At 38.9% G+C, this 26,253-nt stretch overlaps 1 non-coding gene across 1 annotated transcript; it reads left to right on the top strand.

Moving 5' to 3' along the window:
- The first annotated feature begins 1,999 nt into the window (after positions 1-1,999).
- LOC115836832 lies at positions 2,000-2,103 on the top strand. Its single transcript, XR_004031839.1, has one exon. It is a non-coding gene; the product is annotated as a small nucleolar RNA U13 (small nucleolar RNA).
- The last annotated feature ends 24,150 nt before the right edge of the window (positions 2,104-26,253 follow it).

Below are 26,253 nucleotides of genomic sequence, written 5' to 3'. Positions count from 1 at the left end.
TTCGACTTGCAAGGGAAAGATTTCTAGCATTGTCTTCAGGCAAGGTGGAGCATGCTAGCTTTTAATAGAAAGAATGGACATTTGTGCAGTCTCGAAGGAGTCAAAGACATCTAGGAATTCAAGATTTGGAGAGAGCATCAAACCAGATACCCCCTTCCTGTGTGTCAGGACTCTTCCTCTCTCTCTCGCTCTCCCTCTCTCTCTCTCCTTTTTTCTTTCCCTTCCCTTTTCTTCTTTTCTTTTTCTTTCTTTCCCTCTCTCTCTCCCTTTCTCCCTTTCTTCCTTTCCTCCCCTCCCATCCCTCCCTCCTTCTTGTTGTCCTCCCTCCCTCCCTTTGTCCCTTCCTCCATTCCTCCCTTCCTCCATTCCTCCCTCCTTCCTCCCTTCCTCTCTTCCTCCCTTCCTTTTTTTTTTTTTTTTTTGAGACAGAGTCTTGCTCTTGTCACTGAGGCTGTAGTGCAGTGGCACTATCCTGCCTCACTGCAACCTCCGCTTCCCGGGTTCAAGTGATTCTCCTGCTTCAGCCACCTGAGTAGCTGGGATTACAGGCATGGGCCATCATATCCGGCTGATTTTTGTATTTTTGGTAGAAAAACGGTTTCCCCATATTGGCCTGGCTGGTCTCAAACTCCTGGGCTCAAGTGATCTGCCTGCCTCAGCCTCCCAAAGTGCTGGGATTACAGGCGTGAGCCACTGTGCCTGGCCAGGATCTATTCTTTCTAAACCAAACCCTGACTTCAGAATAGTGGATCTGTCTTTGATTTTAGTTTAACTCTCCCTGGAGCTCAGTCACCTCCACAATTCATACCTGGACATGGCCCTCAGTTCTCACTGCCCTCCCAATGAGAGGTATATGACAAAGAACACCATCTAGCTTTCAGACATAGTTTTCCATTAGTAAGTCTCAGATTTTTGTTATTTATTTCCAGAGTTTAACACAGTTGAACCCTACTCATCCAATTTTCTTGACCTTGTAGCTGTGATTCCCTCTATCTTTCTCAAATCTCTGATATACCAGCTAGTGCATCCCTGTACTACTGATCTGCCATCCCGTTTCACCACCAGCAAAAGTTTCTGGCAGCACCTGTGTTCTGCCTACCCCTACGGATGTGGTCCTTACTGCAGCCAGTGGCAGGTGCTATCTTCAAAACCCCATCTTATCTCCCGCTTTCACAGAATACTCCTGGGATCAACTGTCACAGGCTCTAGGGCAGAATTTAGAGTGCACTTGGAGTCAATACCTGTGGAAGGCAGGCTATGGAAGCAGGATTGGGCAGATGGAAATCCAGCTCTGTGGCAGACCCAACACCAGTCTTGGCCGACTACAGGGGAGTGCTGGAGCCGAAATGGCCCTTTAGTATTGTCTGGAGTTGAGTGGGGATGCTAGCCCTTTATATTCCTGCACCAAGCAGTCACTGGATGTAGCCCATTCTGGGAAGGAGCATGACCTTAAGCTGACAGTGTCTCTACAGCTGGGTGATACCTAAGGATGCTGGCAGTTCAAAGGTGTCTTCAGAGAGCATCCCAGCATCTGGGACCTCAAGCCTTTCATAGAAGGGGCATCTGAGCGGTGCATCACAGTGTCCAAAGAAGTTGTCAATAAAGGCCTTGTCTGCTGTATGCAGTCAAAAGACATAAAGAGTGGATGAGCAGGCTGGGTGCAGTGGCTCATGCCTGTAATCCCAGCACTTTGAGAAGCTGAGGTGGGTGGATCATTAGGTCAAGAGATCAAGACCATCCTGGCCAACATGGTGAAACCCCATCTCTACTAAAAATACAAAAATTAGCTGGGCATGGTGGCACGCACCTGGAATCCCAGCTACTTGGGAGGCTGAGGCAGGAGAATCACTGGAACCCAGAAAGCAGAGGTTGCAGTGAGCCAAGATCATGCCACTGCACTCCAGCAGGGGCGACAGAGTGAGACTCCATCTCAAAAAAAAAAAAAAAAAAGCATGGATGAGCAGAGGCTGAGGTGGGTGCTCCGACAGAAAATGATGAGATCCTCTGGTAGTTTGTAAGTGTGATGATTGAGTATTCACATGCATGTGTGAGATGTGTCACTCCCAAACCTTATTGCAACATGGGCACATTACCCATCTGACATGGAAAAAGCAAATAGGTCAGGTACAGTGGCTCATGTGTGTAAACTCAGCACTTTGGGAAACCAAGGCACGAGGACTGCTTGAGGCCAGGAGTTCGAGCCCACCCTAGGAAACACAGTGATACCCTGTCTCTACTAAAAACAAAACAAAACAAAACAATAGCCAGGCATGGTGGTACATGTCTGCAGCCCCAGCTACTCGGGTGGCTGAGGCAGGAGGATTGCTTGAGTCCAGGAGTTCAAGGCTGCAGTGAGCTATGATGGCACCACTGCACTCCAGCCTGGGTGACAGAGAAAGATCCTGTATCAAAAAAAAAAAAAAAAATTAGCCCTTGTCCAGTATCCAGGCTTGAGCTTTCTCACTCTGAACTCATCAACTGAAGATTAGCTAGAGTCTTCATAGAAAAGAACTCCGCAACTCCACAGCAAGTGTATGAAATAGTGATTGCCTTCATCCTTCAACAAAGATGCCTAGAGCCATTTATTTGGATAAATGTACACTGGAGAAAGGACAAGACTTGCAAGCTGTTGGATACAGATCCAAGGTGGAACTGATATCCAAGGACCCTAAGTGGTATCATTCCCCACAGAGCCCCCATCCCATGCCCCAGACACGTGTATATGGGGGAAAGGAAATCGATGAAGTCCTGGCCCAGGTCTGTTTCACTCTGAGTCCACTGGGCTCACTTAAATTACAGTCAATGTATTTATCAAGTCGCTGTGCTTTAAATCTTTAACTCTTGCTATTTGTTTCCTGTTAGTCCTATATTTGTTTTTTTCCCCTCTCTTTTTCCTGCCTTCTTTTGGAACAAATGAATATTTTTCAGAATTCCATTTTATCTCCTTTGTTGGCTTTATTTTTTAGTGGCTGTTCTAGGTTTATTTTATTTTATTTTATTTTATTTATTTTGATGGAGTCTCACTCTATCGCCCAGGCTGGAGTTAGTGGCCCAATCTTGGCTCACTGCAACCTCTGCCTCCCAGGTTCAAGAGATTGTCCTGCCTCAGGCTCCCAAGTAACTGGGATTACAGGCACCCGCCACCGCGCCCAGCTAAATTTTATATTTTTAGTAGAGATGGGGTTTCACCATGTTGGCCAGGCTGGTTTCGAACTCCTGACCTCAGGTGATCCACCCACCTCAGCCTCCCAAAGTGCTGGGATTACAGGCATGAGCCACTATGCCTGGTCGGTTTCCTATATATCTTTAATAAATTACAATCTACCTTCACCACTTCATACAGAGTATACGAATCTCACAATGTTGTACTTATATTTCATCTTTGCTGTTCTTTGGGCTATTATTGCCAGTCCTTTTACTTCTACGTATGTGATAGACCCTGCAACCTTTAATAAGTATGGCTGGTGGGCGCCTCAGTCCCAGCTCCCTTAAGTAGGTACAAGGCCTTGTTTCCTGCTCGCTAGAAGTTTCGCAAAACACATAATCCATAAATTTCAGCTTCAGCTACCATTCAGGTTTCAGCTTTCTAAACACCTTATTTTTTTTCCTAAGATTTTTTCTTACTCTTGGATGCTTGGCTCTTCATTTAAAGAGGCTTGTTTTATCTATCTATCTACCTTTCTTTCTTTCTTTCTCTCTCTGTCTCTCTCTCTCTCTCTCTTTTTTTTTTTTTTGATGGAGTTTCGCTCTTGTTGCCCAGGCTGGATTGCAATGGCGCAATCTCAGTTTACAGCAATCTCTGCCTCCCGGGTTCAAGGGATTCTCCTGCCTCAGCCTCCTGAGCAGCTGGGATTACAGGCATATGCCACCACACCCGGCCAATTATTATTTTTTTTTATATTTTTAGTAGAGATGGGGTTTCTGCACGTTGGTCAGGCTGGTCTGAAACTCCCGACCTCAGGTGATCCGCCCACCTCGGCTTCCCAAAGTGCTGGGATTACAGGTATATTTCATTCCTGGGTAGTTTGGGAGAATTTTTCAGGATATATGGTCCTCTGTGTTTCTGGAAATACAGTGTGACTAATATAACAACAAAAAATGTTGATTTTACAGTTACATACATACGTGTTGCTATGGTTTGGATGTTTCATCCTTCTAAACCTCATGTTGCAATTTACCCCGAATGTTGGAGGTGGGGCCTGATGAGAGGAGTTTGGGTCATGAGGGAGGATCCCTCATGAATAGATTAATGCCCTTCCTTTGCTGTTAGTGAGTGCTCACTTTATTAGTTCCCGAGAGAGCTGGTTGTTAAAAAGCTCCTGGCACTTCCCCACTTTCCCTTTTGCTTCTTCTGTTGCGGTGTGATCTCTGCACATACCAGCTCCCAGCACCTTCTGCCATGAGTGGAGTCAGCCTGAGGCCCTCATCAGATGCAGAAGTCCAATCCTGGACTTTCCAACCATTAGAACCATGAGCCAAATAAACCTTTTTTTCTTTTTAAATTACCCGGTCTTAAATATTCCGTTATAGCAACACAAAGCAGATTAGGACACATGTATAAATATTATAAACTTTGCATTTTATATTGAGGATGTACATTCTCTTAAGCAGTGCCTTAGAACATTTCTCATAATCAATGGTGTATTCAGACACAAATATATTTCTCAGTAAATGTGTAAAGTGTGCAGAACACATTCTTTAATCACAAAGCCATCACATTGAAATTAATAACAAAAGATAAATAATAAAAATTAACTACTTAGAAACATGTAAAATATTTTCCTGTATAACTTCTGGGCCAAAGTAAAACTATTAACTTCATAAAATATGAGAAATTCATGGCCTCATTGTTTATTATTAGGCAACAAGTCATAGGTATAAGTTAACTAAAGTACCATTCCATAAAACCTAATAAAGGAACATTAAAATATACCAAAGAGCTATAGGAGAAAGGTATAGGAGAAATAGAGAAAAAAGGAGAAAATAATAAACCAAAAGCAGTGAAGAGAAAAGTTTATTTCTGAAACAACACATAAAGCATATGACAGGAACTCTGATTAATAATCATAGAAGAGATGCAGAGACTGCATTAGAGGAGTGGTCCCTCAAACATATTAGACTCAGGAATGTATAAGCAAGGCCTGTGAAATGTTCTAGACACACAAATTGTGCTATCTACCTTAGTTAAGATGTTTTGCTTGAAGTAAAAAACAAAAAACTTCTAAGCTTAAAGAACTAGGGCACTTTATTGGTTCATTTCACTGCATCCTTTAAAGATATATCATGAAGAATTTACTGTGAAATCACATGAGGCCAAGCATTAAATTTTTAAAACATGAGGGGGAATAGATGAAAAAATTGGGGAGGGACCTCCTCCCCCGCCGCCACCCTATCTCTGTACAGGGGAACTTCTTCCTTCTGCCTTCTCTTGTCTTTCTTGCCTATTAAACTCTCTGCTCATTAAAACCACACACACACACACACACGCAGACACACACACAAATTGTGAAGAATATGGTCGTTTTTGAAGCTGGGACCAAATGATGGATTCACTGTATTTCAGTTTACAATTCCCCTACTTTTCCATATGTTTGAAAATTTCCATAATAAAAACAGTTAAAAAACCCCCCACAAAACCACGTGGTTAAGAATAGAGAGATGGGTAGTTATTATCACCAGAGAAAAGGTGAATAATAGAACAGACCTCCTCTGCACAGCCAACTGTTATTAGACAGTAATAGGAAATTACTTATTGAATTATTTTTCTATAGCTAGTGTATTCATACTATAAGTACTTGAAAAAGATGTAGAAAAATAAAAATTATAAACAAATAATACTTATGAATATAGATCTTAAGGTTTTCAAAGAGGAATTAAAACATATAATGCCATCATAACAAAATTAAATTTTTTCTAGGATTCTAAGGATGGTGCAATATCAGAAAATCTATTAATATAATTTATCTCATCAATAGGTCAAAGGAGAAAAAATTAGCTCTAGAGATGCTGAAGAGGCATTTGAGCAAAGTCAACTTCCAATCTGCACAGAACCTCCCAGGAAGCTGTGAACAGCAAGTTACTTTGGTAGTATAAACAGTGTGCTTCAGAATCCAATTGCCAAACACTGACTTAACAGAAAAACACTATCTGTTTTTTCCACTGAAGTTTGGAACAAGACATAGGATGCCTACTATCTATGTTGCTTTTTTCTTTTTTACTATTGTTTTGGAAATTCTAGTCAATGTAATGAGACACAGAAAAAGGAGGAAGGAAGAAGAAAGGAAAAACAGTTTTAAATAATAGAATGGAGATGATCATATGATTCCCTTCCTGGAAAAACTAAGAGAACCAATTGACTGGTTATATAATCTTGGAATGCAAGAGGAGTTTCTAAGCATATTCTCAGAGGCAGAAATGTAGAAGGTTAAGATTGCCATATGATAAATTAAGAAAAATTTAAAACAAAATGGTCGTAAATCCACCAGACAGATAAATGAATGTTAAATAACAAACTAGGGAAATATATGTGTAGCACATATGCTAAAAAGGACTAAGATTTATATTTAAAATATCTTTTAATATATTTAAAATATGAAAAAGTTGTCAGTATTCTTCATCTTTCATCTCCTCTTTAATTCCATGATCCCGGTCTATCTCTGAACTCCTTACTTTTAATATATTTAAAAGATCTCTTACAAATCAAGGACGCAAAACCACATACCTTTATAAAAATGAGTTAAGATTGGGAGGCCAAGGCGGACAGATTATGAGGTCAGGAGTTTGAGACCAGCCTGGCCAACATGGTGAAACCCCGTCTGTACTAAAGATACAAAAAATTAGCTGGGTGTGGTGGCATGCACCTGTAATTCCAGCTACTTGGGAGGCTGAGGCAGGACAATCACTTAAACCCGGGAGGTGGAGGTTGCAGTGACCCAAGATTGTACCACTGCACTCCAGCCTGGGTGACAGGGTGAGACTCCATCTAAAAAAAAAAAGAATTAAGAATAGAATGTGAAAGTATAATTAACAAAGAAAGAAAATGACCTACATGTGAATAAATATTGTACTGCTCTAGTGATCAAAGGGATGCACCTTAAAACAGGATGTATGTCTCACCTCCTATTGAACTAGTAAATACTTATAGCTATTTTGATGAATTGTTACATATTTTAAAAATAATTTGTCAACATGTCTCAAAAGTCTTAAAAGAAATATTCACTCTTTGATCCAGCACGTATGCTACTATAAATTTATCCTAAGGAAATTATCAAATAAGTATGCAGATGTATGTGTAAAGATTGTTAATTAAAGCAAAACATGCACAAAATAGGGATTACTTAAATAAGTTATGGGGCATTTTTCAATGCAAAATTATGCAGTAATTGATGTAGAAGAGGTAAATCTATATTTATTAATATGAAAAAGATTCCTGCGATATTACTGAATGAGAAAAGACAGGTACCAAACATCTGTGTGTGTTTGTGTGTGTGTGTGTGTGGTTGCAAAAAAAAAAAAAGATGCTAACCTGAATAGTCAAAACAAAAAAAAAGGAATTTATTTTAACAAGACAAAGAGATCTCAAGGATCCCAAGGCTACTTCTTATGAGAAAGGTCCCAAGAAAAGTCTCACCCATGTATTAAAAAGTTGTCAGTATTCTTCATCTTTCATCTGTCTCTCTCTGTTTAATTCCATGATCCATGTGGTGGGTTATGTCTATCCCAGAACTCCCAACTTTATGTATTACAGTCCAGCTGTATCTAGACACTGCTTGGCATTCTGTAAATTCCAGCTTCAAATTCCTGGAGAGACTTGGACCAAGAATATATACATATATGATGTCTATCCTTAGTGTATTAAATATGGCCAGGGAAATAGATTATGTCATTTCAAGTGTTGCTGCCAGGCATAGGTTTGGGGATTTGATGCTGTTACTGGAAAAAAAGGGAATGTGTAGAGCTGGGCACAAATCCAACAGGTGTCATGAAAATATGGAAACATATTCATTTCAGTTGAGTCACCTATGGGTCTTCATTCAGTAATTAGAAGTGTGACATTTTCCCAAAATTTGAAAAGCAATTTAAATGTAAATGACATACATTTCTTAAACTTTCGTCTGTTCTCTCATTCTCTGTCTGTCTCTCTCTCTCTGTCACCTCTACTCAAAGCTTTATTGGGTCTTTCCAGATCACCTAAAGTTTCACACCACAGTCTTTACTGGACTGGTCTTTTCTCTTTTCCTTCCACATTCCAGATCTATTTTATTATGCTATGCTCTTTTCTACGTAGCTTATTCAAGCCAACCTTGCTTCCTCTTGTATCTCCCCATCCCCTACAACCCCACTCTGGACAGTAAACACCAAGGCACTCTGCTGTCAGCCACGGGATTCCCAGCCAGCACAGAACTGACGATGCCGTCTTTTTTCCTTATCACATATAATTCACTTACATGTATGGAAAAAAGGCTGAAAGATATAAAGTCTTAATATCATTTATTACCAGAAGGAGAAATTATGGATGATTTTTAAAGGCATTACATTTTCTCATTTTTTATTAGTTGTAAATAAAGAAGTAAAGATGCATGATATGGAAAATAAACATATAGTTACTCATCTTGTGCCAAAGATTCTCATTGATATTGCTAACATATTTTTATCTTAGCACTTTTATCCCAAGGATATTAAAGCCTCCAAGTCAAATACTTCATTTTCTATAATGCCCTAGCAAAACACTTTACATATAGTACTAATACATTTTTTAAATGAACAACTAAATATACAAATAAAGTAAAATTAATTTTGTAGTTTTAACAACAATCAAAACAGAAAAATCTATAAAATCATGTAACCAAGGCTAACAGTTTTTCAAATAACAAAAAGACCTAGTGTAGTCATTATACCAAATTGCCTCTTACCAAGAAGCAACTGCATAATTTTGCAACATGTTGACAAAAATTAATATCCTTTGCTCAGCAGGAGTTGAATAAATATTTAACAAAATTCATTAAGTTATTATATAATGATCTATACTTTGCACTACATATATATACTATGTATATATGCACACTATAATAGTATACACTGATATACTATATGTAGATAGTATATTTGTATATATTAGTATATGTATATAGTATATGTGTATACTATTATAGTATATATATACTGTAGTACTGTACATACTATAGTACATGTATACTATATATACACATGTGTATACTACAGATAGCATATACTATCCATATATACTATATGTATATGTATACTACATATAGTGTATATAGATAGTACACATATATGCATATATTCTATATTATATATAGCATATATATACATGTATGCTATAGTACTATATGCGTATATGTGTATAGTAGTACACTGTGTATGTGTACTATATATAGTACATATACATATACAGTACATATACACATATACTACATTTACATATATAGTATATATGTACTATCATATGTACAGTACTATAGTGATGTAAGTAATGTCCTGAGCTAGAAGCTATCTAATTTTTTTTTTTTTTTTTTTTTTTTTGGAGACGGAGTCTCGCTCTGTTACCCAGGCTGGAGTGCAGTGGCACGATCTCGGCTCACTGCAAGCTCTGCCTCCCGGGTTCACGCCATTCTCCTCAGCCTCTCTGAGTAGCTGGGACTACAGGCGCCCGCCACCACGCCCGGCTAATTTTTTGTATTTTTAGTAGAGACGGGGTTTCACCGTGGTCTCGATCTCCTGACCTCGTGATCTGCCTGCCTCGGCCTCCCAAAGTGCTGGGATTACAAGCGTGAGCCACTGCGCCCGGCTGAAGCTATCTACTTATAGTGGAGTTTTGTTGTGACTTATTGCTAAGAGTCAATTTTCTTATTTTGTTTTAGCCTTTACTTTCAATCAGCTTAATCTTGTGAGAAACCCTGCAGGACTTGAGACTTGAGAATTTCCCACTGTGGGAACATATACACCATGGAATACCATGCAGCCAGAAAAACAATAAAATCATGTCCTTTGCAGCACCATGGATGCAGCATTATCCTAAGTGAATTAATGCAGGAATCGAAAACCTAGTAACACATATTTTCACTTATAAGTGGGAGCTAGACATTGAGTACATATGAACATAAAAATGGAAATAATAGACACTGCGGACTATAAGAGTGGGGAGAGAGAGAAGCAAGGTTTGAAAAACTACCTGGCTGGGGGCAGTGGCTCACGCCTGTATTCCCAGTACTTCAGGAGGCCTAGGTGGGTGGATCACCTGAGGTCAGGAGGTCGAGGCCCACCTGGCCAACATGGTGAAATCCCTTCTCTACTGAAAATACAAAAATTAGCTGGGCATGGCGGCAGGTGCCTGTAGTCCCAGCTACTCTGGAGGCTAAGGCAGGAGAACTGCTTGAATTCAGGAGGCGGAGGTTGTAGTGAGCTGAGACTGCGTCACTGCACCCAAGCCTGGGCAACAGAGTGATACTCTGCCTCACAAAAAAAAAAAAGAAAGGAAAAAAAGAAAACCTATCTATTAGGTATTAGGTACTATGCTTACTTTCTGGGTGATGGGATAATTCATACTCCAAACCTCAGCATCACACAATATGCCCATGTAACAAATTTGCACATGTACCCCCTGAATCTAAACTAAAAGTTGAAAAAAAAAAAAGAATTACCCACTGTGGTATTTGCATGTCATTGTCCCTGGCAGCTGTCCTTCCCCACCTTGCCTTCACTTGAATTTATCCAGTGACTATTTCTCTTCACTTCTCTTGATGAAACCAAGCTGCCCAAGTAATGGCTGCTAAGATGCAAGAATAATTTGTGCTTGCTGACTTTGGTGATGCTATCTTGCCAGAACCTTATGAAACATTCCACTCTCCTTTCCAAGAAGGAGCACTTCTTGGGAAACTTCTCCTATTGATGAATAGACGATTAGGCTGAAAGTGCTCTGGTAGATTTTTCTTCCAAAATATGAATAATGATTAATAATATTAGGGGAATAAAGTTAAAATAGAACATTGTTAAAAAGTTTGTCAATGCAGCAAGGATTCTGATTTCAGGGGGTGAGTGTTAGAATAGTAGAGTGTGGTTCAGTGTGGCAATTATATTGCTATTTTCAATATGTCTATACCTCCTGCAAAATGTAAGACTACATACTTACCAGCAAAAAAATCACTCACAACCTATCTCCCACTGCTGTTGGTACCAACCGTGGCATCTATCTAGCAATCAGCAGAACTCTAGTCAAAAGACAGGTGTTCTAGTCTGCCCCAAATGTTCATGCATTTGGACCCTGTTAATGGACTAAATGAATTATTATTTTCAAAGCCTATTATTTAATTTTCCAAAGATACAGAAAGCATATATTTGTTAATTATCCAAAATATCCAATATCTTAACTGATATTGAAATGAAGACTTAAGTATCCTTATATACATTGAGAAAAATGATCTAATTACTTTATTTTTGTAAGATAAGGAGAGGTTGACTTTTCCACCTGTGAAATTTCACAAAGCTCTTTTCCTATAGAATTTTGCCTGCCGTGCTTTGTAGGTGCCAACCGACTGGGAATTATTCTTGAAATTGTACAAGACATCCCTTAAATTATAGAAAATTTATTGTCTACTATTGTATCAGAAAATAACATATTCTTAGTACTATTCAGTGGAATTTAGGTTTTTAGGAAATTTTGCTAACCCTGAGAATGGCAAAATAATAGATTCTTCTGTAACTCTACAAGGCCACAGGAATAGGTGCTGTGACTATGACCTCACATCATACAACTGGACTCTTCATTGAGTCAGAGTTATAGAAAATGAAAGGTAATTAACTGAAATATTTCAATTTGTCTAATATTTTCTTAACATTTCTGCTTTGAGGGCTACAGAAGAAAAGTTTTTGTCTTGGAGGATCTGTAGTTCATAAAGGGATGTGTTGGGGGAGTTAGAATATGGTGAACTGTGTTGTTTGGATAATGGTGCTTAAAAGGACAATTGAATAAATAACTTGAATATGAAGAAGAATGGGCTAAAGGCTCTACATACGGTTGATTCCTTACAGGAAGAAGTTATAACATCCGGTTGTGTTGCAGGACAGATGAGCCCCCAAAATGGGGCTTAGCTCAAGTTTTTGGCCTTGCTCAGGAAGGAATTCAAGAGTGAGCCAGTGGTAGAAGAAAACAGCTTTAATTGAGGCATCAGTGGTGTTCCAGTTTCGTGACTGCCCCTGTGGAGCAGGGCTACCCCATAGGCAGCGTGCAGAGAGTAGCAGCTTAGGGGAAGTTTGGCAGTCATGTTAATACCCACTTCATGCTAATTAAAAGCTGTGTTGTTCAGGAAATAGCTAGAAAATAGGCAGTAACTTTTGGGTGTTGCCATGGTGATGGTAAACTGTCATGGCACTGGTAGGGGTGTCTTATGGAAAGGTGCTTTTGGTGCCTCTTCCAGGTTTTGGCCAGTCTTCAATCTGTTCCAGAGTCAAGCCCCACCTACCTTCTACCTCAGTTGGGAAGATCACTAAATCTTCCATGGTTGCAATGCGTGGGTGGGGGGTTGATATTTGAAGGTTTCCCAGGATATAAACTCCCCACACCCTATGGTTAAAATAGAATTTGACAAGGCGCTTCATTCGACATTGTATTTCCCATGCAGGGTACCCTGCCTGAACATAGTAGGTGTTAAGAAGCATTTTTTTTAATTGAATAAAAATTCTTTTTGAGGAATTTAGATATTTCAGAAGTTAATTTACAGAAGCCCTAAAACTTCCCATTACCTTATCGTGGTATGGATTTTTTAAATATTTAGGGGAGATCACATTATGTTCCTTTAAATAGTACTATTTTGATTTTTGAGCCTTCCTGTTTAAAAATGTTGACCTGTCTTCTTGGTAGTCAGGAATCTTGAAAGCTCAGGCTTCTCCATTTCATTACCTCATAGATTTTGCCAGAAAATGCTACTCTGGGAGGAAAGTAGCAGAGCTGAAACTTCAAATAGAATCTCATGAGTCATACACATGTCTGCTAACAGGAGGGAGAACAGCATGGACTCACGAGTAGGGACAGTCATGCAAAGGGAGTTACTTGATTTTTTTTTCTTCTCCTCTTAATCAGGAAATAGTCGTTCCTCCTCCACATTTATTACTTTTTAAACAATATATTCCTCTGACAAGAAGTTAATGATGAGTCACTTCTAGGAGGCAGAAATTTGATTTTCTAAATACTTAGTTCTTTGTAGTTAGCAGAGATCCAACAGTGACATTTAAAAATTATTCTGTTTCTGTAACTTGGATACTCTTTAAGAGGACTATGTATGTGGAATGGTGTACACCTACGTGATAATTCATGTCAACTATGCACTTACTACAAAATCTCAAATGCTTCCCTACATAAATCAGTTCTGAGACCCAAGAAGCCAACTCATTAAAATTTACTTGAGATTCCTGTAACCTTTTCTCAGGAAACAACAGCAGGTAAAAAATGTGCAGCTTTTTATAAAAAAATGTGTGCAAAACTTCAATTCTAGTCTATAAAAAAATCTTTTTTTTTGTGGGTAGTTGAAAAGCCTGGCAGAGGGTGGGTGGGAAAGTCATGAAAGTTTGGAAGGATGACATAGTAGATTATGGTGAATTAGAAATTTGTCACAGAATATTGATGGAGGAGATGCCGGGCTGAGTCAGATTTTCTCAGTGACAAGATGATGGTCGAGTTAACAAATTAGGTTCCTCTGAAAATTGCACTAATATTTTTGGCCACTAGGTCATTGGAATTTGCTTCTCCCCCAAACAGTAAGGATAATATTGAGTCAGTCTGCATATCCTGAAGCTGGTATTATACTATTTATTGCTAGTGACATTGTCAATGTCTGGATGGCTGCTGTTTGCAGGAATCTCATGCCATTCTCTTGCTTGATAACTACCAAGGGCTCTGTATCAACTACAGAATACAACCAAATCCCTTAGCATGATGTGCAAGGCCCTCTACCATCTGATATGCTGCTTAGATTTTATTATCTCGTGCTAGTACCCATCTGGGTCCCATGTCAAGTTTCAGACCCATCTGTTATATCTTCAAGAGTTCTCCATTCTTGCACTCACCATGGTAAAGGCATATTTATAAGTCAATCTCCTTGGGGGCAGGGACTATGGTTTATTAATCTTTGTAGTAATAGCATCTGGTACATGGAGTGCTATAGATGTTTGTTAAATTAATAAGTATATGTTCTATCTTCTTCTTCTTCTTTTTTTTTTTTGAGACGGAGTTTCGCTCTTGTTGCCCAGGCTGGAGTGCAATGGCACAATCCTGGCTCACCGCAACTTCTGCCTCCGAGGTTCAAGCAATTCTCCTGCCTCAGCCTCCCAAGTAGCTGGGATTACAGGCATGCGCCACCATGCCCGGCTAATTTTTGTATTTTGGGTAGAGACATGGTTTCTCCATGTTGGTCAGGCTGGTCTCGAACTCCTGATCTCAGGTGATCCACCTGCCTCAGCCTCCCAAAGTGCTGGGATTATAAGCATGAACCACTGCAACTGGCCATGTTCTATCTTCTTTTAATACATAGCGTAACTACCAACTAAGTAACACACTTGGCATGCAGTAGGCAGAATTCTATAGAAGACCCCAATAGCCCTTACCTTTGTGTAATTCTATTCCATTTGAGTGCAGTGGAAACTGCATACGATGAGATACCACTCCCATGATTATAAACTATATTATATGGCAAAAAAGGAGAAAATATAATTACATGAACCCCTTTAAAAGCCAAGTTTTAATGGACTGGTGAAATGAATCAGAGATCCAAAGCTTGGGAGGGGATTTGATGCATCTTTGCTGGTTTCGAAGATGGATGGGACCACTCCCAGCTCCTAGAGGCCAAGGAATGCAGGTGGCCTCTAGGAGCTGAGAGTGGCTCCCAGCTGATAGCCAGCAAGGAAATGGGGACCTCCACTTCTGCCAACAATCTGGATGAGTTTAGACGTGGATTCTTCCATATCTTCCAAATAATAGACCAACCTGCTGATACCCTGGTTTCAGTACTGGGAGACCCCATGAAAAGAATCCAGCCATGAATGAGTCAGGTCATCCTAGAGTTCTTACCTGCCTGGCTGTGATGTAACAAATTAATATGGCTTAAAGTCACAATATTTGTAGCAATTTGCTTTGTAGCAATGAACGACTGGTATACCTAGTGTGCAACTTCATCAGATAAATTGTGTGTGTGTGTATATGTGTGTGTGTGTGGGTGTGTATTCTGCTGTTTTTGTTTAATTAATAGATAATAGGTGCTCTCAAATCAAATTTATGCTTGCTAATTACATTAGAGTACTTAGTCTAAGGTGGTTTGTGCATTTCAAATAATGTAGCGAACTGTTATTGGGTATCTGCCATGTCTCATGTACTATGCTGTGTCCTGGCTGAGATTCAATCCTGAATATAATATATACAAAGTAGCTTGATGTTCTGGGTCACAATGGCTGAGACACAATTGCAGACACAAACCTTATGTCAAATAAGTGAATATAATAGTCTTAGAGTTTGAATATTTAGGGGGTTTCTGCTATAACAAGTAAATTTATTTTCTAATAAATATTCCAATTTTATGTTTGGTTCTTTGTCAAATATGCCTGACATTTTTGGATGATATCCTTTTTCTCTTATGTATTTTTAAGTACTCTGCCCCAGAAGAATGTTTGCTAACTTGTATTAAGCTTTTCTAATGCTTTAGTGTTGGTGTTGTCAGGTTAATTTGTCAGTCATACAGCTAGAAATGAAATTCTTAGGTTGTTTGGAATTGCTAAAGTAACTATATGTTATGTAAGGCATTATTCTCTTGAGGTAATACATATACTTTAAAGAACTGTACCTTTGCAGCCTAAGAACATAAACAAATTCAAAATGCTCATGTAAAACCACTTTAATACCCTTAAGCCAGAAATGGTAGACAGAAGTATAATGATGACTGTCCATGACTATGGTCAATTTTTCCAGTATTTATCCAGTTTTACATATGAAACAAAAGCTCAACATCTCTGATCATTAGAGAAATGCAAATCAAACCACAGTGAGATACCATCTCACACCAGTCAGAATTCCTATTATTAAAAAGTCAAAACTAACAGATGCTGGTGAGGTTGTGGAGAAAAAGGAACACTTTTACACTGTTGGTAGGAGTGCAAATTAGTTCAACCATTAGAGAAGACAGTGTGATGATTCCTCAAAGACCAAGAGGCAGAAATATCATTTGACCCAGGAATCCCATTACTGGGTATATAATACCCTAAGGAATATAAATCATTCTATTATAAAGATACATGTCCACGCATGTTTACTGCAGTACTATTCACAATAACAAAGACGTGAAATCAACCTAAATGTCCATCAGTGATAGACTGGATAAAGAAAACATGGTACATATACACCATGGAATACTATGCAGCCATAAAAAGGAATGAGATCATGTCCTTTGCAGGGACATGGATGGAGCTAGAAGCCATTCTCCTCAGCAAACTAATGTAGGGATGGAAAAACAAACACCACATATTCTCACTCATAAGTAGGAGCTGAACCATGAGAACACATGGACATACAGCAGGGAACAACACACACTGGGGCCTGTTGCGGGGTGGAGCAGGGAAGAGCATTAGGAAGAATAGCTAATGGATGCTGGACTTAATACCTAGGTGATGGGATAATCTATGCAGCAAACCACCATGGCACATGTTTACCTATGTAACAAACCTGCACATCATGCACATGTAATCCTGAACTTAAAAGGTGAAGAGAACAAAAAAGAAAAACAGTTTTAGTGTATGCTGAATTATGACAGATCCCATTGCACATACAGAAGACTAAAATAAAGTATCTAAACATGGTAGCTGAGGAGCCAAGGACTACTCTAATATATACAGAGCTGGCCACAGAGTAGGCTGGCCAGGCAACTGCTGTATCTCAGTCTGGAGGGCATGCCAAATATCAGCAGAAAAATAACAAGACCGAGAAGATCCTACAAACAACTCATTTCTGAGGGTATGCACTATGTGTGTCTGGAACGAATGTTTTCAAGTAGCTTCTTGAGGATGAGGAAGAGGGTGGTGAGACCCTTAGAGACACGCCATACTGCAGGGCTTGTGTTTTAGGGAGTGAAGTTGGAAGGTCTTGGAAACAGTAGGGTAGTGACTGAGCTCTGTGGTCCCTGCCCTATGTGCTTCCGCATACCACATGAATCTCTTCTGGATTAACATGTAACTCACATGAATCAGAAAGGTACCAAATTATTAACCTTCCAGGGGGTCCTACACATGTATTGGCTCAGAAATTGACAAGAAAACAGTAAATACAACAAGACATATAGGAGCAAGTCTAAAACATAATGAACATGAAGGATTTAGAGAGTTAAGACATGATAGGTGGTAGCTGCACAGTACAGTAGATGCCGAGACTTGAGGTAGACCCTGAAAAGAGAGAAGTTACATTTTCCTGTAGGATTTTTTTAAATTATTTTATTTTATTTTATTTTATTTTACTTTATTTTTTTGCAGGGAGACCCACGGCAGAGTGGGTACCAATGAGGAGGAACCCTCGCTGGAATCCAGGCTTTGGACAGGAATGTGAGCAGGTGAGTCAAGACCAGTTGGCAGAGAGATTAAACTCCTGCCAGAGAGAGATTTTAGAGTTGATCTAACAGACAATAGGGAGTGAGTTGCTTTTGTTAAATAGGTGGTGCTGATTAATCGAGGGTACCCAGGAGTCAATCAGCAAGTTAGCAGCTGAAGAAGTTTAGTGTACTGAGGACTATTTCCTGTGGAGAAGTGCTCCCAAAGTGGTCCAGTAAGAACCACTCAGGACCAATTGTTTCAACTGAAGATTGCTAAGCCGCTCTTGCGGTGCTCATTTCCATGGGTTTGGGATGAAAGCAGTATTTCCACAGGCCCACAGAGTAAGTCTTATTTACACATAGTTCTCTTATAGGTAATTAGAAAATGTATTTTATAACAGACTTAGTGTTTGCCATCTGGGGACTTTTGGTCAGATTAGACGAAAAAAACCCTAATCTTGGTGAGGAAAGCAAGAACTTGAGTGAACTTCATTTGAACGATCTAACATTTTCCATTTAATGGCTTTAAAGGAATCCCTCAACTTTTGGAGTGTTTTGTATTATTAATTTGTTTCTGAATTGCAGTATTTATAAAAACACTTGTGCAGCTTAAAATAAGACATTCCACAAAACTGCCAATATTACTAAATGGTTTATAATGAAATATCCAGTCTGTCCAACCATTGCATTTATTATCAACGGAGGATTTTTCTCCTTCTGACCAGTAGAGGGGGCTATAACTCTTGATATAAATAGCTGTTTTTTCTAGACAGAAATTACATCACCGACCTGTACTGTTGAACTATTGTACCCTTGAATTTATAATTAATATACTAGAAATATAATGTGGTGCACATTTTTCATACTTTATCACTTTAGACTTACATTATTTATGGTACCGCTTGTTTTATATCTCCAAGTATAAACTTCTTTGCCATCCCAAATGGACCACAATTATCAGGATAAATGTGGCTCTTTTCTTGCGTCCAACATTACTTCTGCCTTCCCCCTTTTCTGGAACACCAGTGGTTGCCATTTGTCTGAATATAACTTGCTTGCTTGAAACCCAGTTCAGAAACAACTCTTTAATAAATCCTTCTCTTATCTTCCACTTCTCAATTTGCATAGCATGATTTAACTACTATTTTATTGATGATGATTGATTGATTGATTGATTGAAAGGGAGACTCACTCTGTCACCCAGGATGGAGTGCAGTGGCGCGATCTCGGCTCACTGAAACCTCCGCCTCCTGCGTTCAGGCAATTCTCCTGCCTCAGCCTCCAGAGTAGTTGGGATTACAGGCCAGCGCCACCATGCCCAGCTAATTTTTGTATTTTTAGTAGAGACGGGGTTTCACCATGTTGGCCAGGCTGGTCTCGAACTCCTGACCTCAAGTAATCTGCTCACCTGGGCCTCCCAAAGTGCTGGGATTACAGGTGTGAGCCAACATACCTAGCTTAAGCTCCTATTTTCTGGTGCTTAATACAACTGTTTATTTTATGTTTATTAAATACATCGTGATTTTTATTATTCCTCTATCAGATCATAACTAAATTTCCAGAAAAAATACGAAATGCCCTGTTAAGTTTGAATTTCAGCTGAACTAAATGTTTTTGTTGTTGTTGTTTGTTTGTTTATTGTTTTGAGACAGTCTTGCTCTGTCGCCCAGACTGGAGTGCAGAGGCGCAATCTTGGCTCCTTGCAAGCTCCACCTCCCGGGTTCATGCCACTAAATGTTTTTTAGTATAACTAAATCCCATAAAATATTTGAGACATGCTGACACTAAAAAGAATTTATCTAGAATTCACATTAACCGAAAATTTAATATTTTTATTTGCTAAACCTGGCAACCTTAATTATAAACACTTTGACTGTTGAGTCTTTGTCTTGTTCACATTCATGACCACAGAGCATCGTGTCAATTTATAGTAGTTGCTCAATAAATGAAAGGGTCAAGATGTAATATGTGGCCAAGTTATTGGAGAGTGAGAATGAGCATTATTACTTTGAATAACTGCTTTTAAATGATCTGCACTAGTATTACATTAACGTGTTCACAGTGAATTATTATTCATTCTAAAAAAGAAATAGTTGTAAGGAAAAACTTTGTGCTAAGTAGAAATTTAAGGATTTAAAAATAAAAATTGGAGGGAACATTTGAAAGATATTTAAGTGTCTTAAAATATCTCTTTGAGTTGTTAAGAAACATGATGTGATTAAGAAAAGTCTCTTGCCAAATGAATCCCTTACAAGAAAAAAATGTATGATTTTAAAAGATGCATTATGTGTTGAATCAAGACATAAATTATAAAGAGATGGTACCAGTACTATTCGTTGCTTAGAATAATGAGCTTGTTCCCATACTTGGACTTGAAATGGAAAGAAAAAGTGCTGTACAGGTGCTATACAATCAGGGGTAGTACCCTGATTGGATAAATGTATTTTCTATACTTAATCTAAAATATCTATAAGTGTAGCTACCTTAAACCAAATCTGGGGCATTTCTCCACAAGTCACTTAGGCATTGGGAAAGATTTAGAAAAGAACAAACATTTATAATTAACCTCTATCAACGGGTAAATTCTGCACAGTCTGTAAAACCTTCCTCTGACAGTTAGAAGTCTTATGCTGGGTGATCTTGTGACCAAGTTCCATTATAGTCAGCATGACACGACATTGGTATATAGAAAGATGAAATTATACTGACATAGCCAATTTGAAAGAATAGCAGTCTAAAGCAGAGGATACACACACACGTGCACACACATGCACACACATACACATCTGTGTGCACATGCACACACACCAGGATAATCACAGGCGACTGAAAGTTGAAAGCAATTTGAATCTCATTAGCAACAAGGAAATACAATTTATAACAGAGAGATACAATTCTTCACCTATTTGCTAAAATTAAAAAGAAAAAGATACTACTCAATACTGGCAGCACTTCACACACTGTTGGTGGGAGCAAAAATTGGTATACTCCTTCTAGAAAGTATCTTGGTTTTATATATATATATATATATGTACGTGGTTTTATAGATATATATATATGTATTACAGACGTTAAAAACTTCATATACTTTACCTAGTAAGAGGCTTTTTATAAATTCCCAGGAAGGAAACATACAGAAACTCATAAAAAGGAATATGTGCAGATAATCTCATTATATTTGGAGGAAGGAGGGGATGTTCATCATTCTTGGTGGCAAGCTAGAGCAGCTCCCTTGGCTGGTCTCCTTCTTGGGGGACAGGCACTATTGGCCCAAGATTTGCTTTGTCACATAGGACCAACCTTTTATTTCCGGCCCTGCTATTGTCTCTTGTTGAGACCTCTCTCCCCTACCGCCACCACCCTAATCTCCAGCTCTCTGCACAGAAGGCCTTATGAGGTCGTAGTATTTCGCAAAGGAGTAGAGTCGGAGGCCTTGCTCTGCTGTTATTCCTGAGGCCTGGAAAAACAGGCCTCTTTATGTCCACCCCTTTTCCAGGTACATTTCTGGAATTTGTCATTTTCATGTAAATATTTAAATGTTTAATGAAAACAAGTGGCTGTATAGTTGGCTATTAACATTTATTAAATAATATTTCCTTATTGATTTGAAGCGCTATCTTTAACTTATAATGAGATCACCATTTGTGGAACATTTTCTACTCTCAATTTGTTCCACTGGTGTTTCTGTATATTCCCTCTATAGGCTTTTAAATTTTGTAAATATGCAAGGGTAACTTTTCATATCATTCTACTTCTTGTTTCGGCTTTGTATCTAACTCTAGAATGAGTCAGTGGGTTCAAGGTCAAATGATCCCATTGTTCACATGGCCTTATCTGCTGTGAAGAAATGGAGTCACAAAAAGTCTGGGATTAAGTTCCTTTTCTCTGTGTTCCATAGCAGCCTCATTGCTTTGCTTTATTGAATCTTCCTATTATCTCTACACTAGATTGTGTCTTAAGGCCAGGACATACCCATCCCTGATTCCTCTGTGCCTGGCTTAGAACTGGTACCTTGTCCAAGCTTCTGATTTTACAGGTGTCTTACTCAGTCTAGGCTGTTATAACAGAATGCAATCGAGATAGATGTGAGCTTTAAAGATTAAGAACTACATCTCCATCTATTTTGTTTGTTTTGTTTGTTTTTGAGTCTGGGTCTCTCTCTGTCACCCAGGCTGGAGTGCAATGGTGCAATCTTCGGCTCACTGCAACCTCTGCCTCCTGGGTTCAAGCAATTCTCCTGCTTCAGCCTCCCAAGTGGCTGGGATTACAGGCTCCCGCCACCACGCCCAGCTAGTTTCTGTATTTTTAGTAGAGATGGGGTTTCATCATATTGGTCAGGCTGGTCCTGAACTCCTGACCTTGTGATCCGCCTGCCTTGACCTCCCAAAGTGCTGGGATTACACGCGTGAGCCACTGTGCCCAGCCCATCTCCATCTATTAATATATTCATCTCTGCAGTGAATCTGGAGAAGCACAAAGGGCTGTGGGCAAAGAGACATTGGGATAGATTTTCCCAGTGATCAGGACTGCTTCCCGGTGCTTCTGATTATCCTTCCTCTGTTAGTGTGTTGGTCTAAGGAAGGCTGTAATTAAAGCTGTAGCCTTTCAAGTTAGAATTAGTTTTTCTATAATTATATTTTGTTCTCTGGGAACGAGGTCCACTCCATCCCTTGCCAGCCATATCATGTATGTGTTATCTAACTTACAGACATTCAAATTTGAAATGCATTTTCAAGAACAATTTTTAAAGTGACTGATCTTCCAATTTAAACAAAATTTGGGACAATGAATCCTATATTCAATGGACTTTTAGGATCCAGTATCTTTACCCTGTGGCCTCCTGTTTTCTAAAAGTAAATCTTCAAAATAGTATTCTGCAATTTCATAGACCTTTTGGTATTGCAACCACTTTCAGTATGCTTCCAATATATTTAATTAATTCTTTCTACTTTATTACAATAGAGTAATATATTTCCACATTATTCCTTATGGTCATTAAAAATTTAAAATATCAGGTATCTGGTTCTTATCTGTTCAAAATGAATCCAGATGTTCATGTACTACATGGGTGCCAGATTTTTTTTTTCCATCACAGGCTTAACTTCGGAGAACAAATTTGGAACAATTCTGTGGGGACCGTTGGTCACAGATGGCTGAGTAATCATAAATCCTTGGGTGGAGATAGAGTCCTTCTGGACTGCAGCGCTGAAACTGATTTTCATAATTTAAAATACTCAACCCTGCATCATCCACGTAAACAAAAGGTGTCTCTTGTTTAAGTTTTTCTTTTTTAAAAAAGTGACATGTAATTAGCTTCTAACACCTTAATTTTGTGTTTACTCTTAACTTTATTTTTTGGCATCTCTTCCAGAAATTTGTTCCTTCCCTCCAGGTATAAAAGGGTTCAGTTTCTTTCAGTTAAAAAAAAAAATCCCTCTTCTTGCTGGAAACTTTCGCTTGTATTTCGAGCTGAATTATAACACACTTTCTCTTCTCATCACCCTTGTCACACAGCATTAAAATAATCGGTGCATATACGTGAGCTCCTTCAAGGCAGAGATTGTCTCTTATCAATTGCTGCAACTCCATCGCTTAGCAGAGTGTCTGGTATATAACAGGTGCTAAGTGAAAAACGAAGGATGGTCTCTTAAGTCAGAGGTTTATATTGCATCACATTTATTGTCCAGTAAAGGATAAAGTAAGGCTTTAGTAAGTTCTTTAGTCATTTTACTTAAAAATGTTTTAACTATTTATTTTATAAGCAAAAGGAAAGTTATACCTTCTTGATTTGCAGAAGAATTTAACACAATTTCTAAGTGCTCTTTATTACGTTTAAGAGTTTAAAACATTTTTTTTTTTCTGATGCTGTTAACTTCATCAATCAAGCCCAAGTAGAATCTGTTGGCACACTCAAGTTAGGATAATTCATGAGGGGGCAGAGGTGTTTTGTAAGGGGACTACGTAAAAGGGGTAGCGCGGGAGCCGAGAGAAATTCCGAGATAGTACAGTGCCTTGGGGCTAATATACCAGGTGTGGCCAACCTTAGGACCAAAAGGAAGAGTTGAGATAATGGTATTGGAAATTGAAAGGAGAAACTGGTGTGTTTTGAGAACTGTGCCCTTCTGTGGAGGGACATGACCAGCCTGAGGCAACCAGCTACGCTTTCCTCTCTCCCTTTGATGATCTGCTGGGACTCTCTATTTGCTAACTCAAAAGCAAGCCTGAGGAAAGGAGCACCTATTGCTATGGGCCTTAGGAGTTGACCTCCCAAGCAAGAAACAAGATGGCGGAGGATGGAGAGTGGATGTGGAGGGGAATGGCAGATCTGGGATACAGTTATGACAGTTTATTATACTGAAGGTACTTTCTCTGTGGAATAGCCATCCTGCTGAAAGAAAGGCACAAAACCGGAAAACAAATGCTCAATGTAGTAGGGTCTGCCTGTTTTTTTTTTGTTTTTTTGTTTTTTGTTTTTTTTTCAGTGTATTTAAAGCAGTCCTGGCCTTCAGGAACTGCACTGGGTGTCAAGATATGATAAGCCCAAGAAAGCCTTCAATTATATAATATTAGCCCAAATGTGAGTGAATTGTGTACCATCGATGGCACTGCCTTTGGCCTCAGGTTCACCCTCATATAGAATTCAAGACCACTTTGCACTAATGAGACAGTTCATCCCATAAGATAATGCATTTCTCAACGCCCTAAAATGCTTTCCTTTTGCATCAGTCTCTTTTTTTTTAATAATGTAGAGAGATTTCTCCAGCTGGATTCACTCTGTGTTGCCTGCAAAATGCAATTTGTTTTCTAAATGCTATATTATCTTCGTCCACCACCTTCAATTTAAATTTTAGTAAATGGTGCTTTAGTTCTCTGAAAATTCTCCTTATGCTCTATATTGGACTTAAGTAGATGCCAATTTTCACATATCTGGCTAAAAAGAATATTGATGTCTAAATAAATTTGAGAATAGAAGACTTTATACGTATCGATTTTATCACATCACAGATATGAAGCATATATTTGATACTTACCTGAAACAGGCACGCTGATATAGCAAAGAAATGCCTTTAAAAATATGTATGCATAGAACAGAAAACTCTTCTTTTCTGACAAACAGGCCAAAGACCTTCAAACAGGAAAGCCAGCCCATTTAGGCAGTAGACTCTTCGCTGAAACCATAGTTTGAAAATCACTAGGCCATGTACAAAAATAGTAGAGTCAAATTGCTACATTATCACAAACATGATGTCTCATAATTGGACAATAAACATCTAAATTTGAAAATTTAAAGCCCTTTGGAAAAGATTAATTTAGTATAGCCAGCAAGTTAATTGACTTTTTTTTTTTTTTTTTTTTAGAGTTAGGGTCTTGCTTTGTCACTCAGACTGAGAGCAGTGGCATCATCATAGCTCACTGCAGCCTGAAATTCCTGGGCTCAAATGATCCTCCTGCCTCGACCTCCCAAGGCACTGGGACTACAGATGCACACTACCAGGCCTAATTTTTTTTTTTTTTTGAGAAATAGGCCCTCACAATGTTACCCAGGCTAATCTTGAACTCCTGACCTCAAGGGATCCTCCTACCTCTGCCTCAAAAAGAGGTAGGATTATAGGCCTTAGCCAACACACCCAGCCTTAATGAACATGTTTTAAGTAAAACTTCCTGCAGTGAGAAGGCACTGTCCCAAAAGCTACTGAGTAGCTTCTGACAGTGTTGGACCACATTTTATCACAGATAGGACCGACTAGTTTTCATTAAAAATCAACTCATTTAGGTAACAGCATACTTTGACTCAATACATCAATATTTCTGTATGTTTTTAAAAATAAACAGAATGCCTAACCTTCTAACTAGTTGTGAAAACTAAAAATATCTAAGATGAAACTTTTGCAAGGAGGACAAGGTTCAGAATCAACACAGTCCCGACTGAACTGACTGCATTTAGAAAAAAGACAGCATGGTACAATGAGACTCTTTTAGAAAGAGGAAATCTGAGATTGAACTCGTTATATTTTTCCATTGAATTGGAGGTGATAGTTCATAGCTTAGGCTAGGGAACCTGACCACCTGCAACTGAATCCCAGCTCAACTCTTTTAGGAGGCACAGGAACTGGAGAAAATTATTTAGTTTTTTGTTTTTTGCTTTTGTTTTTTTTTTTCTTTTTGAGATGGCATCTTGCTCTGTCCCCAGGCTGGAGTACAGTGGCGTGATCTCGGCTCACTGCAACCTGCACCTCCTGGGTTCAAGCAATTCTCCTGCCTCAGCCTCCCGAGTAGCTGGGACTGCAGGTGCTTGCCACCATGCCCGGCTAATTTTTGTATTTTTAGTAGAGATGTGGTTTCACCATGTTGGCCAGGCTGGTCTCAAACTCCTGATCTCAAGTGATCTGCCCACTTTGGGATCCCAAAGTGCTGGGATTACAGGAGTGAGCCACCGTGCCCGGCCTATTTAGCCTTTCTGTGCTTCAGTTTTCTTATTTGTAAAACAGAGATTCTCATTTAACTACCAAATGGGATTGCAGTGGGCCTTAAAATTACTGTATGTAAAATTCTTATAATAGTGCTTGGTATATAGTAGTGTTAAGTAAGTATTAGCTACCATTATTAATGATTAAATTGAGTACCACTTTATTGACTGACTTAACTGACTTTGTGTAAGTTACCTAGTCTCAGTACA

This window comes from Nomascus leucogenys, chromosome 9 (genome assembly GCF_006542625.1).
Source record: "Nomascus leucogenys isolate Asia chromosome 9, Asia_NLE_v1, whole genome shotgun sequence".
NCBI lineage: Eukaryota > Metazoa > Chordata > Mammalia > Primates > Hylobatidae > Nomascus > Nomascus leucogenys.
Note: the sequence above shows the minus strand (reverse complement) of the source record. Positions and strands in the feature narration are given on the sequence as shown.